The sequence below is a fragment of the Oncorhynchus keta genome, chromosome 17, assembly GCF_023373465.1.
Source record: "Oncorhynchus keta strain PuntledgeMale-10-30-2019 chromosome 17, Oket_V2, whole genome shotgun sequence".
NCBI classification, from domain to species: domain Eukaryota; kingdom Metazoa; phylum Chordata; class Actinopteri; order Salmoniformes; family Salmonidae; genus Oncorhynchus; species Oncorhynchus keta.
The window spans coordinates 13,237,837-13,251,431 of NC_068437.1; positions in this window are offsets into that span (position 1 = coordinate 13,237,837).

Genomic DNA, 13,595 nt, shown 5'->3' on the forward strand with positions numbered 1-13,595 from the left:
ACACACACACACACACACACACACACACACACACACACACACACACACACACACACACACACACACACAATCATAGTAAGAAATACATAAACATTTTAATCAGGGTTGGGGTCAATTCAAATTTTCCTTATTGTTGAATTAAAATAAATAGATCTAATTCATGCCGTGGTCATGGAAAAATAACATAAATAAAATTGAAGCTGTCAATCAACTCATAGACACATGAATCACACTTAAAAGATACATATGTGGCGTGGTTATGGCGTTGAACTGAGCGGACATGTTTTTAGTGCTCTCCTGCCAACTTCCGCAAAAATTATTTTAATATATTATTTTAAATCCTCGTAACACGACAGCAATTTTCTTGGACAATTTCGGGCAATTCTACATCCATTATAAAACAAAAATATCATCTCGCATCGACAATGTGGTCCAGGCTAGGCCAGTTAGCTCTACTAATTCAGCTGGCACTACTAACCCAGTTAGATCTGCAAGCTCAGCTAGCCTCTCGCATCATGAGTCCGGCAACCAACGATGTTGATGACCTAAACCAGAACCAGAGCAATCTCTTCCCTGAGGGCAGACTTTTCCACCACACTCAAAGGTGTCTTAACAACGATCTAGTGAGGTTAAACTTGACCTTCAAGCTTACTACACTTGCTTGAACAAAGCAGAAGAGCGCATTAGGAAGATAGGAAGATTAGGAAGATACTGTCAAAACAACCCGAAAAGTTGGAAAAATCTGAGAAAAAATCCAACCAGGAAGTGGGAAATCTGATGTTGGTGGGTTTTCAACTCAGCTCCGATTGAAGATATATTGGTAATGTTGCACTTCCTAAGGCTTCCCCACTAGATGTCCACAGTCTTTAGAACCTTGTCTGATGCCTCTACTGTGAAGTGGGAGCGAATGAGACGGGAATGAGTCAGAGGTCTGCGAGCAGCCACGAGCTGACCATGCGCGTTCACATGAGAGTTTGCTCCCGTTCCATTTGCTTTTCTGTATCACTGTACCAATTCGGCCACTTGGGTACATTTCGTTACATTTGTGTGGGACACCTGGGTGACTTCATGCTCAATGTCATGTAGCTCGCTCATTTTTGAAGTTATCTGTCTAAAACTTTGCTCAGCTATTGTCAGCTATTATCAGCTATTATCCCAGCATCCTATCTGTATGTTTGGCTGTTCTTGGCCATTTCAAAGATGATGTAGCAACAATAAAAAACAGAAAACGTATGTTTATTTCCTTGTATTTTCTTCTACCAGATCTACTGTGTTATATTCACCTACATTCAATTCACATTTCCACAAAATTCAGAGTGTTTCCTTTCAAATGATACCAAGAATATGCATAACCTTGCTTCTGAGCCGGAGCTACAGACAGTTAAATTAGGGTATGTCTTTAGGCGGAAATTGTTTATAAGTAATTTCCAAGTTTATATGATGTTGAACAGTATGGAGTTACTGTTTAAAAGAGGAGACTATGGGTACTGGACATGAAGTTTAAGTTTATTTTTTGTTATGTTGATCATTCTCTTCCATTGGATTACATGAGACACTGTAAAAATGCCGGCGAAGATGTATTGCTCCGGTCTCTAAATGGTTAACGTTACCTTATTTAGGCAGTGAGCCAGCCATAACGTAGTGGGATCTTATTCATTCATTCTACACACCCTATCCACATACACCCCCCTATCCACTCCCCTATCAACACTGACAGTAGTGGAGAAGGTGGAAAGTTTTAAGTTCCTTGGCGTACACATCACGGACAAACTGAAATGGTCCACCCAAACAGACAGCGTGGTGAAGAAGGCGCAACAGCGCCTCTTCAACCTCAGGAGCCTGAAGAAATTTGGCTTGTCACCGAAAACACTCACAAACTTTTACAGATTATCAATCACGAGCATCCTTTTCTGTTGTATCACAGCCTGGTACGACAACAGTTCCGCCCACAACTGTAAGGCTCTCCAGAGGGTAGTGTGGTCTTCCCAACGCAACACTGGGGGCAAACAACCTGCCTTCCAGGACACCAACAGCACCCGATGTCACAGGAAGGCCCGAAAGATCATCAAGGACAACAACCACATGAGCCACTGCCTGTTCACCCCTGCCTGTTCACTGAAAAAAAGCTTCTATCTCAAAGCCATCAGACTGTTAAATCACTAGCACATTAGAGGCTCTGCACAATATACATAGACTTGAAATCACTGGCCACCTTAATAATTGAACACTAGTCACTTTTTAATGTTTACATATTTTGCATTAGCCATCTCATATGTACACTACCGTTCAAAAGTTTGGGGTCACTTAAAAATGTAATTGTTTTTGAAAGTTAAGCACATTTTTGGTCCATTAAAATAACATAAAATTGATCAGAAATACAGTGTAGACATTTTTAATGTTGTAAATGACTATTGTAGCTGGAAATGGCAGACTTTTTATGGAATATCTACATAGGCGTACAGTGGCCCATTATCAACAACCATCACTCCTTTGTTCCAAGAGCACGTTGTGTTAGCTAATCCAAGTCATAATTTTAAAAGGCAAATTTATCATTAGAAAACCCTTTTGCAATTATGTTAGCACAGCTGAAAACTGTTGCGCTGATTAAAGAAGCAATAAAACTGGCCTTTTTTAGACTAGTTGAGAACCTGGAGCATCAGTGTTTGTGGGTTCAATTAAAGGCTCAAAATTGCCAGAAACAAAGACCTCTCTTCTGAAACTAGTCAGTCTATTCTTGTTCTGAGAAATGAAGGGAATTCCACGCGAGAAATTGCCAAGAAACTGAAGATCTGGTACAACGCTGTGTACTACTACCTTCACAGAACAGCACAAACTGGCACTAACCAGAATAGAAAGAGGAGTGAGAGGCACAACTGAGCAAGAGGTCAAGTACATTAGAGTGTCTAGTTTGAGAAACAGACGCCTCACAAGTCCTCAACTGGCAGCTTCATTAAATAGTACCCGCATGTCATTTGGAACACAGGAGTGATGGTTGCTGATAATGGGCCTCTGTATGCCTTTGTAGATATTCCATTAGAATCTGCCGTTTCCAGCTACAATAGTCATTTACAACATCAACAATGTCTACACTGTATTTCTGATCAATTTGAAGATATTTTAAATGACCATTTTTTTTGTTGCTTTTCTTCAAAAACAAGGACATTTCTAATTGACCCAAAACTATTGAACGGTAGTGTATTTCCTGTATTCTATTCTATCTTAGTCTGTGCTGCGCTGACATTGCTCTTAAAAATATTCATATAATATGAATTACTTTCCTTTACTTCGATTTTTGTGTTTTGAGTGTATTGTTGTGAAATTGTTAGATATTACTTGTAAGATATTACTGAACTGTTGGAGCTAGAAACACAAGCATTTCGCTAAACCCACAATAACATCTGCTAAACACGTGTATGTGACCAATACAATTAAGTACATTAGTACATTATACAAAAATAGCAATAGGCAAACAACAACACTAAGTCAATCACAAATTTGAAAGACTACACTATATGCAAAAATTGTATATACAATTGCATTGTTTACCTCAGTCAACAGCTGCGGCTCCCGTCCATAATGGTGGAGGTCTGGTTGCGGTTTTTGCGTGCAAAGAGAATTACCTCCAGGTTGTTCTCCCACCCTTCCTGGTACCAATCAAGGGACTTGCCCATGGCAGTCCTGAGGGTCTGGTTGGTCCAGTCACCAAACTTGGAGGAGGGGGTAGGAAAGTGATGTCTATTGACAATGTAAGATATTGAAATATGTCTGATTATGTACCATGGAAAAAACAAAAACAAATTGTAACAAATAAATAAAACACACCAGAAAATAACTTATAACATCCGTACCTTGTTCCGGCGTTCATGACTTCAGTCACTCAAGATAATCTCAGGAGAACCGTGCGTGTTAAAGATGTCCATTATCGCCTTGGAGGTGGCCTCTCCAGTCTCGTCCTTGATGGGTATCATACAAAATGAACATCTATTTTTGTTTCCAATCACCTTGTTTAATGGGTTACAGAAGGGAATTTAGAGTTAAGCACGCACTCTTCATTTACTGACGTTAATGCGTATTGTCTCCACCCACTTGGTAAAGTGATCGGTCATAGTCAGACTCCAGCTGTTGCCTTACCTGGAGTCCGATGAGGTTCACCCCTAACATTTAAACTGGTCAGATGAGGTTCACCCCTAACATTTAAACCGGTCAGATGAGGTTCACCCCTAACATTTAAACCGGTCAGATGAGGTTCACCCCTAACATTTAAACCGGTCAGATGAGGTTCACCCCTAACATTTAAACCGGTCAGATGAGGTTCACCCCTAACATTTAAACCGGTCAGATGAGGTTCACCCCTAACATTTAAACTGGTCAGATGAGGTTCACCCCTAACATTTAAACCGGTCAGATGAGGTTCACCCCTAACATTTAAACCGGTCAGATGAGGTTCACCCCTAACATTTGAAGTGTTAGAGAGAACATTTATTTTTTTCTACCCCTTATTTGTTTCATACAGTATGCAGATTTTCATATTTATAAGGTTTTTGACAGACACACACACATTCTATAATATTGAACCCTGCTGAGGTCAAATAAAACAACCATTACAAAACAATTTATCTGGACAAAATTTGAATTGGGACACTTACCGTTCATGTGCCATGGTGAAACAACTTTGATGGGCTTCATCTCCGGTGCCACAGTCTTTGCCCTCTCAAACTTCTGGCAGGCTAGACAGGGTACTACTTTAAGAAAGAAAAAGATAAACAAAAGGTTATTTCACTTGCCCAGCTGTCCATCTCCTTGACAATTCCCCGTCAGAAGAAGCGTAGGTTGATTTTGGCAATCATGCTCTTCACTCCAAAATGGCCAGCATGCATCTCGGTCAGCACGGCCTCCTCCTTAGTAAAAATCACCCTCCTGTGTGGCTGGCCATCCTTCCCCCGTAGGTACATATGATTGCCTAACAAGTTGGAAGATAAGAGTTGCCAAAGCAGCAGCTACTCTTCCTGCGGTCCAGCAAAATTAAGGCAGTTTATACCATTTTAAAAACATTACAATACATTCACAGATTTCACAACACACTGTGTGCCCTCAGGCCCCTACTCCACCATTACCACATATCTACAGTACTAAATCCATGTACAGTGGGGAGAAAAAGTATTTGATACACTGCCGATTTTGCAGGTTTTCCTACTTACAAAGCATGTAGAGGTCTGTAATTTTTATCATAGGTACACTTCAACTGTGAGAGACGGAATCTAAAAACAAAAATCCAGAAAATCACATTGTATGATTTGTAAGTAATTAATTTGCATTTTATTGCATGACATACAGTAAGTATTTGATCAATATAATAATATAATAATATAATAATAATATAATAATATATGCCATTTAGCTGACGCTTTTATCCAAAGCGACTTACAGTCATGTGTGCATACATTCTACGTATGGGTGGTCCCGGGAATCGAACCCACTACCCTGGCGTTACAAGCGCCATGCTCTACCAACTGAGCCACAGAAGGACCACCTACCAACCAGTAAGAATTCCGGCTCTCACAGACCTGTTAGTTTCTCTTTAAGAAGCCCTCCTGTTCTCCACTCATTACCTGTATTAACTGCACCTGTTTGAACTCGTTACCTGTATAAAAGACACCTGTCCACACACTCAACCAAACAGACTCCAACCTCTCCACAATGGCCGAGACCAGAGAGCTGTGTAAGGACATCAGGGATAAACATTGTAGACCTGCACAAGGCTGGGATGGGCTACAGGACAATAGGCAAGCGGCTTGGTGAGAAGAAAACAACTGTTGGCGCAATTATTAGAAAATGGAAGAAGTTCAAGATGACGGTCAATCACCCTCGGCCTGGGGCTCCATGCAAGATCTCACCTCATGGGGCATCAATGATCATGAGGAAGGTGAGTGATCAGCCCAGAACTACATGGCAGGACCTGGTCAATGACCTGAGAGAGCTGGGACCACAGTCTCAAAGAAAACCATTAGTAACACACTATGCCGTCATGGATTAAAATCCTGCAGCGCACGCAAGGTCCCCCTGCTCAAGCCAGCGCATGTCCAGGCCCGTCTGAAGTTTGCCAATGACCATCTGGATTATCCAGAGGAGGAACGCCTTTCCATAGGGTGTTTTTTAACATGTATCTTCAATCTAATTTTACTGCTTGTATGAGTTACTTGATGTGGAATAGAGTTCTATGTAGTCATGACTCTATGTAGTACTGTGTGCCTCCCATAGTCTGTTCTGGGCGATGGTGAAGAGGGGACTGTGAAGAGAACTCTTGTGGCATGTCTTGTGGGGTATGCATGGGTAGTATACCAGTAGTTTAGACAGACAGCTCGTTGCATTCAACATGTCAATACCTCTCAGAAATAAAAGTAGCGATGAAGTCAATCTCTGCTCCTCTTTCAGCCAGGAGAGATTGACATGCATATTATTAATATTAGCTCTCTGTATACATCCAAGGGCCAGCCATCCTGCCCTGTTCTGAGCCAATTGCAATTTTCCTAAGCACTTTTTTGTGTCACCTGAGAACACAACTGAACAGTAGTCAAAGTGTGACAAAATTAGGGCTTGTAGGACCTGCCTTGTTGATAAGAAGGCAGAGCATCGCTTTATTATAGACAGACTTCTCCCCATCTTAGCTACTATCATCATACTATCATACTAGCATCAACATGTTATGACCATGACAGTTTACATTCCAGGGTTACTCCAAGCAGTTTAGTCATCTCAACTTGCTCCATTTTCACATGATTTCTTACAATATTTAGTTAAGGTTAAGGGTTTAGTGAGTGTTTTGTTCCAAATACAATGCTTTTAGTTTTAGAAATATTTAGGGCTAACATGTTCCTTGCCACCCACTCTGAAACTAACTGCAGCTCTTTGTTGAGTGTTGCAGTCATTTCAGTCGCTGTAGTAGCTGCCTAAACAGCTACCCTGGGGAATTCCTGATTTTAACTGGATTATATTTGAGAGGCTTCCATTAAAGAACACCCTCTGTGTTTTGTTAGACAAGTAACTCTTTATCCACATTATATCAGGGGGTGTAAAGCCATAACACATATGTTTTCCAGCAGCAGACTATGATCGATAATGTCAAAAGCTGCACTGAAGTCTAAGAAGACAGCTCCCACAATCTTTTTATCATCAATTTCTCTCAGCCAATCATCAGCCATTTGTGTAAGTGCTGTGCTTGTTGTGTGTCCTTCCCTATAAGCGTGCTGAGATCTAAATATTTCCCAATTTAATTAATAACTTTGGTCAGTTTTCTGGGTTTAAAGTGAATAAAACCAAATATCCTCAACAAGCAAGAGAGACTGAATCCTGTTGTACAGGAGCAAACATTTGTGAATACAGAACAAGGTTTCACATGTCTTGCTCTTAAAATCACACCAGAAATGATCTCCTTAAATTCAACAAATGATGAACCCATGGTAATGAGTAACAGAATCCATCAACAGATGGACATCATTGCCTATATCTATTATTGGTGGAATAAATATTATTCGGATGAATATTCTGCCCAAATTTCTCTATCTATTTTAATCAATTCCTCTGACTCCACCACCTTTATTTTCCCCAAAGATCAGAAATATACTCTCAGATTTGATATGGAGCAACAGAAAACTAAGGCTTAGACTTTCTCTTCTTTATTTATCCTATGATAAAGGGGGTTGCAACTTCCAAACCTACAGTGATATTGCTGGACTGTTCTCCAAGAAATCATACTTACCTTGGCTGCAGACTGAAATGTTGTCCACAAAAGGCTTAAATTGGTTGGATATTTGTACTCTGCTCCCTTAACGAAACGAAAGAAGAATACTACTAATCCCTTTGTTAAAAACACCCTAACTGCACGCACCACATTTCCGTTTTTACATTTAAAAAAAAAATTAAACAAGTATTTTTTTTTTAAATTTCATTTCACCAATTTGGAATTACAGGTTTTAAATGCAACAAAATAGGAAAAACGTCAGAAGGGATAAATACTTTTGCAAGGCACTCTACAAGCTCGATGTTGAATTGCTCTCTCTGGATGTCAATTCCCCCTCACTTGGTCATTGTTTAAAACAATGAACCTCTGTCACGTTCTGACCTTAGTTCTTTTGTTATGTCTTTGTTAAGTATGGTCAGTGCGTGAGTTGGGTGGGTTGTCTATGTTCCTTTTTCTATGTTTTGGAATTTCTGTGTTTGGACTGGTATGGTTCTCAATCAGAGGCAGCTGTCAATCATTGTCCCTGATTGAGAACCATACTTAGGTAGCCTGGTTTCACTGTTGAGTTGTGGGTGATTGTTTCCTGTGTCTGTACCATACGGGACTGTTTCGATTTTCATTTGTGCATTCATGTTGTTATTTTTGTAGTGTTCAGTTTTATATATTAAAATGGACACTTACCACGCTGCACATTGGTCCGACATCTCTTACTCCTCGTCAGAAGAAGAGGAGAGTCGTTACAACGTCAAGCCTGGCTCTTGAAAAATGTACTTATATAGTGAGAAAGAAAGCCCCAGAAAGCTCCATGATATTTGGGATATGTTTTTTTTATTTTTACAAACAGGTTATATTGTAGATGCATTGGAACTGTAAATCTGTATATTCTCAATTGTTGTATGTTAATATTGGTTATAGTTGAATCGTAATCTGTATTATCTGCAACTGCATATTATAATTCTTGTTTATTTTTATTATTTGGAATGTGAGGACTTTTTTGTTGTTGTTGTTAATGTTTGACCAACTTTACTCCACACATACAGACATGTACAAAGTTCTCCCTTGCCCTCCATTTGGCAAAACTGGCCATAATTCTAACCTCCTGATTCCTACTTATAGGCAATAACTCAAGGAGGAAGTACCAGTGACTCGCTCAATGCGGAAGTGTTCTGATGACGTGGATGCTAAGCTACAGGACTGTTTTGCTAGCACAGACTGGAATATGTTCCGGGATTTATCCCTTGGAATTGAGGAGTATACCACATCAGTCAACGGCTTCATCAATAAGTGCATCAACGACTTCGTCCCTACAGTGACTGTCTGACATATCTCAACCAGAAGGCATGGATTACAGGCAAATTCCACACTGAGCTAAAGGCTAGAGCACCCGCTTTCAAGGAGCAGGACACTAATCCTGCTCTGCTTTCCGATGAACCATTAAACAGGCAAAGCGTCAATACATGACTAAGACTGAATCTTACTACACCGGCTCTGACTCTCGTTGGATGTGGCAGGGCTTGCAAACTATATTATGGATTACAAAAGAGAAAACCCAGCCGAGAGCTGCCCAGTGATGCAAGCCTACCCGATGAGCTAAATGCCTTTTATGCTCGCTTCAAGGCAAGCAACACTGATTCATGCATGAGAGCACCAGCTGTTCCGGACGACTGTGTGATCACGTTCTCCGTAGCCGATGTGAGTAAGATCTTTAAACAGGTCAACATTCACAAAGTCGCAGGGTCAGAAGGATTACCAAGATGCTTACTCAGAGCATGCGCTAACCAACTGGCAAGTGTCATCACTGACATTTTCAACCTCTCCCTGACCGTGTCTGTAATTCCTACATGTTTCAAGCATACCACCATATTCCATGTTCCCAAGAACACCACGGTAACCTGCCTAAATGACTACCGCCCAGTAGAACTCACGTCTGTAGCCATGAAGTGCTTTGAAAGGCTGGTCATAGCTCACAGCAATACCATCATCCCAGAAACCCTAGAACCACGGCAACTCGCATACCGCCCCTACAGATTCACAGATGACGCAACCTCCATTGCACTCCACACCGCCCTTTCCCACCTGGACAAAAGGAACACCTATGTGAGAAAACACCTACACCTCCCTCTGCAACTGGATCCTGGACTTCCTGACGGGCCACCCCTAGGTGGTAAGGGTAGGCAACAACACATCTGACATGCTGATCCTCACCACAGGGACCCCCTCAGGGGTGCGTGCTTAGCTTCAAGTTCCTTGGTGTCCACATCATTATCAAACTATCATAGTCCAAACACAGCAAGACAGTCATGTAAAGGGCACGACAATGCCTATTCCCCCTCAGGAGACTGAAAAGATTTGACATGGGTCCTCAGATCAACAAAAGTTCTACAGCTGCACCATCGAGAGCATCCTGACTGATTGCATCACCACTTGGTATGGCAACTGCTCGGCAACCGACTGCGAGGCGCTACAGAGGGTAGTACGTATGGCCCAGTACATCACTGTGGCCAAGCTTCCTGTCATCCAGGACCTCTATACCAGGCAGTGTCAGAGGAAGGCCCTAGTCATAGACCGTTCTCTCTGCTACCGCACAGCAAGCATTACCAGAGCACCAAATCTAGGTCCAAAAGGCTCCTTAACAGCTTATACCTCCAAGCCATGCTAAACGGTTAACCTGGATTTACATTGACCCCCTTTTTTACGCTGCTGCTACTCTGTTTATTATCTATGCATAGTAACTTTACCCCTACCTACATGTACATATTACCTTAACCACCTCGACTAACCTGTACCACCACACATTGACTCGGCACCGGTACCTTCTGTGTATAGCCTTATTATTGTTATTTTATTGTGTGAATTTTTTTCTTATTTTTTTTACAATTCTGGATTGTTGGTCAAGGGCTTGTAAGTAAGCATTTCACAGTATGGTCTACACCTGTTGTGACAAATATATGTCTCTGTGCATGTACTCCCACCATTGGCATCTGCGCTTGGCTACATTTCCTTGGGAAACACTGCCCCTAAGCTGCCATTCAGAGAAACCGCATGTTCAATTCCTGCCAATAGTTTTCGAAAGTCTTTTGACAGAGACTAACCAATTAAATAATGGGGTACTGTCAGAATCCAGTTGTAAGGGGTGGGTTTCATCATCACCTCTGACCTGAAATGGGGTCCTTCCTCATCCCTCAAGGCAGTCAGCTGAAACAGAATCATGTCTCTGCCCAAACAACCTTGGGTCTCTGACCTTGGCTTGGGGCTTTAATGAATCAGTAAAATAGGAGTCGCTAATCAGCCCAAATTGCTTCTCATATTAACTGTATTTACCAGCCAGCTATACCTACCTGAAGAAAAGCATATAGCGGTTCTCCACTGACTCTAGGCCTAGAACACAGGAGGTTGGTGGCACCTTAATTGGGGAGAACGGGCTCGTGGTAATGACTGTATTGGAATCAGTAGAATTGTATCAACTAGATCAAACACATAGTTTCCAGGTGCTCCGCTCAGGACATTATTATGAGCCCCTCAGCAGCCTCCTGTGGCCTAGACATTACATTCCATTGACTCATTTAGCAGTAGCCGGGTTAAAGGTCGGTTAGGGCCATGTTGTATTGTTTTGTTTGTTTTGTCTTTGAAACATCAGCCATGAAATATGATGCCTGATCAACTCAAAAATAGGAATAACTTTTAAAAATATATTTGTTTACATTGTCTGACATTACCATTAATTAACTTACATCTTGTCTGTGTGTTTTTGAGTTTGAGACAGCGTGGTTGACTAACGTGCAGCACGTAGCCTACTGGTGCGTTCCTGCCTTTGTGAGAATGTTCGCACCTGATTGAGCGCCTGTTCATTTTTAAAAATATTTTTTTCATTTTACCTTTATTTAACTAGGCAAGTCAGTTAAGAACAAATTCTTATTTTCAATAACAGCCTAGGAACAGTGGGTTAACTGCCTGTTCAGGGGCAGAACGACGGATTTGTACCTTGCAGAGGCGCTACTCTATTTGGAGAGGGCGTGGTATAGAGAGAAATAGTAAATGCCATCTTTTTGTAAGCAGTAACTCTACCGTGGTTTGTTGCACAAAGACTTTGGGGAGATGAACGCCAAAATGAAGGTCTGTGGTAATCACAGGCTTAGGAGATCTTATACGTTTTGCTAAGTGAGATCATCTTCATCAGCTAATGTCACTTCTTGTGAGTTTTGAAGCATTTATGTAATTTTTAAAAAAGCACATCATTCATTAAGGTCATGTTAACTGTCTGATATTATCTCATAGAACAAAACGTATATAATCTCCTGAACCTGTGTTAACCAATTCTTTCCCCATTCATTTTCCCCATAGGGATGGCTGAACGAAAAAGAGGTAACTCATTTCTTGTTCTTAGGACTACAAGCTGGCGAGCTCTATATGCCTATTTTTGTTTTGCCAGTGATACAAGTAATGTGTTCAGCATTTATATATCGAATAATTAATATAATATGTATATTTAAACTGTAAAATTGAAAATGAATTATATGCTGTGGAAATGTTCTTGTTTAAAATGTATTCATGTGGCTAATTACCTGCCTTGTTAACTTCAAGGTATGGGCGGGGCTATATAAGCAGCTATCTGGCAAGTTTATGGAAATCTCCGATTCAGAATCAGATTGGGGTTGGATGGCTGCGCCTAGCCCACAGGCCAGTGTTAAACTTCCCAATATCAGGTAACCTTTCTGGACTTTATTCTGCATGAGTTTTGCAGGGTTAGTTGTCATTTTTTAAATCAGCAGGGCAGCAGGAAACCTCAATGTTAGAGCGTTGGGCCAGTAACCGAAAGGTCGCAGGTTCGTATACTGGAGCCGACAAGGTGAAAAATCTGCTGCTGTTCCTTGAGCAATGCACTTCACCCAAATTGCTCCAGGGGTGCTGTACAATGGTGACCCTGGCTGTGACCCCACTCCCTGGGGGTGCCCCAGGGGCAGTTGGGTTATGCAAGAAACACATTTCAATTACACACTTGTGTGTATAAGGACAAATATCAGCAGCACCAAATGATTATTATAGCTATCTTTTTACTTTTTCCTCTTTGGAGGATAGCAGATGTTTAAAGTTGGTGAGGGAGATAAAATACAACCTGGACTCAGTAGTAGACGTTACATAGTAAATGTAAAAATTCTCATTCAATTGAAATCAAATCCAATGTGATTTGTCACATGCTTTGTAAACAACAGATGTAGACTAACAGTGAAATGCATAATTACAGGCCCTTCCAAACAATTTCAGAGTGAAAAAAAGGGATATAATAACACAAGGAATAAATAATCAAGAGTAACGCTAACTTGGCTATATACAAGGGTACCAGTACCAAGTTTATGTGTAGGGGCAGGGGGTAATTGAGGTAGATTATGTATGTACCTAAAAGTAGGGATAAAGGCAATAGGATAAATAATAAACATTAACAGCAGCGTATGTGATGAGCCAAAAGAGTTTAAAAAAGGGTCAATGCACATAATCCGGGTAGCTATTGGTGAGCTATTTAACTAACTATTTGGCAGTTTTATGGCTTAGGGGGTAGAAGCTGTTCAGGGTCCTGTTGTTTCCAGAATTGGTACATTGATGCCACTTGCTATGTGGTAGCAGAGATAAGTCTATGACTTGGGTGGCTGGAGTCGATTTAGTCTGATATGTTACGTTTCGTATGGTATGTATTAATTTGTGTATGTCCATCATCCATTATTTGTATGAGGTTACGAATTGCAATTCATACAATATGTTATAAATGTGCAATATATTTGATATGTTACGAATTCCAATTTCTTGTGGCTAACGTTAGCTTTAGCTAGGCTAGGGGTTCATGGGTTAAAGTTAGGGGAAGGGT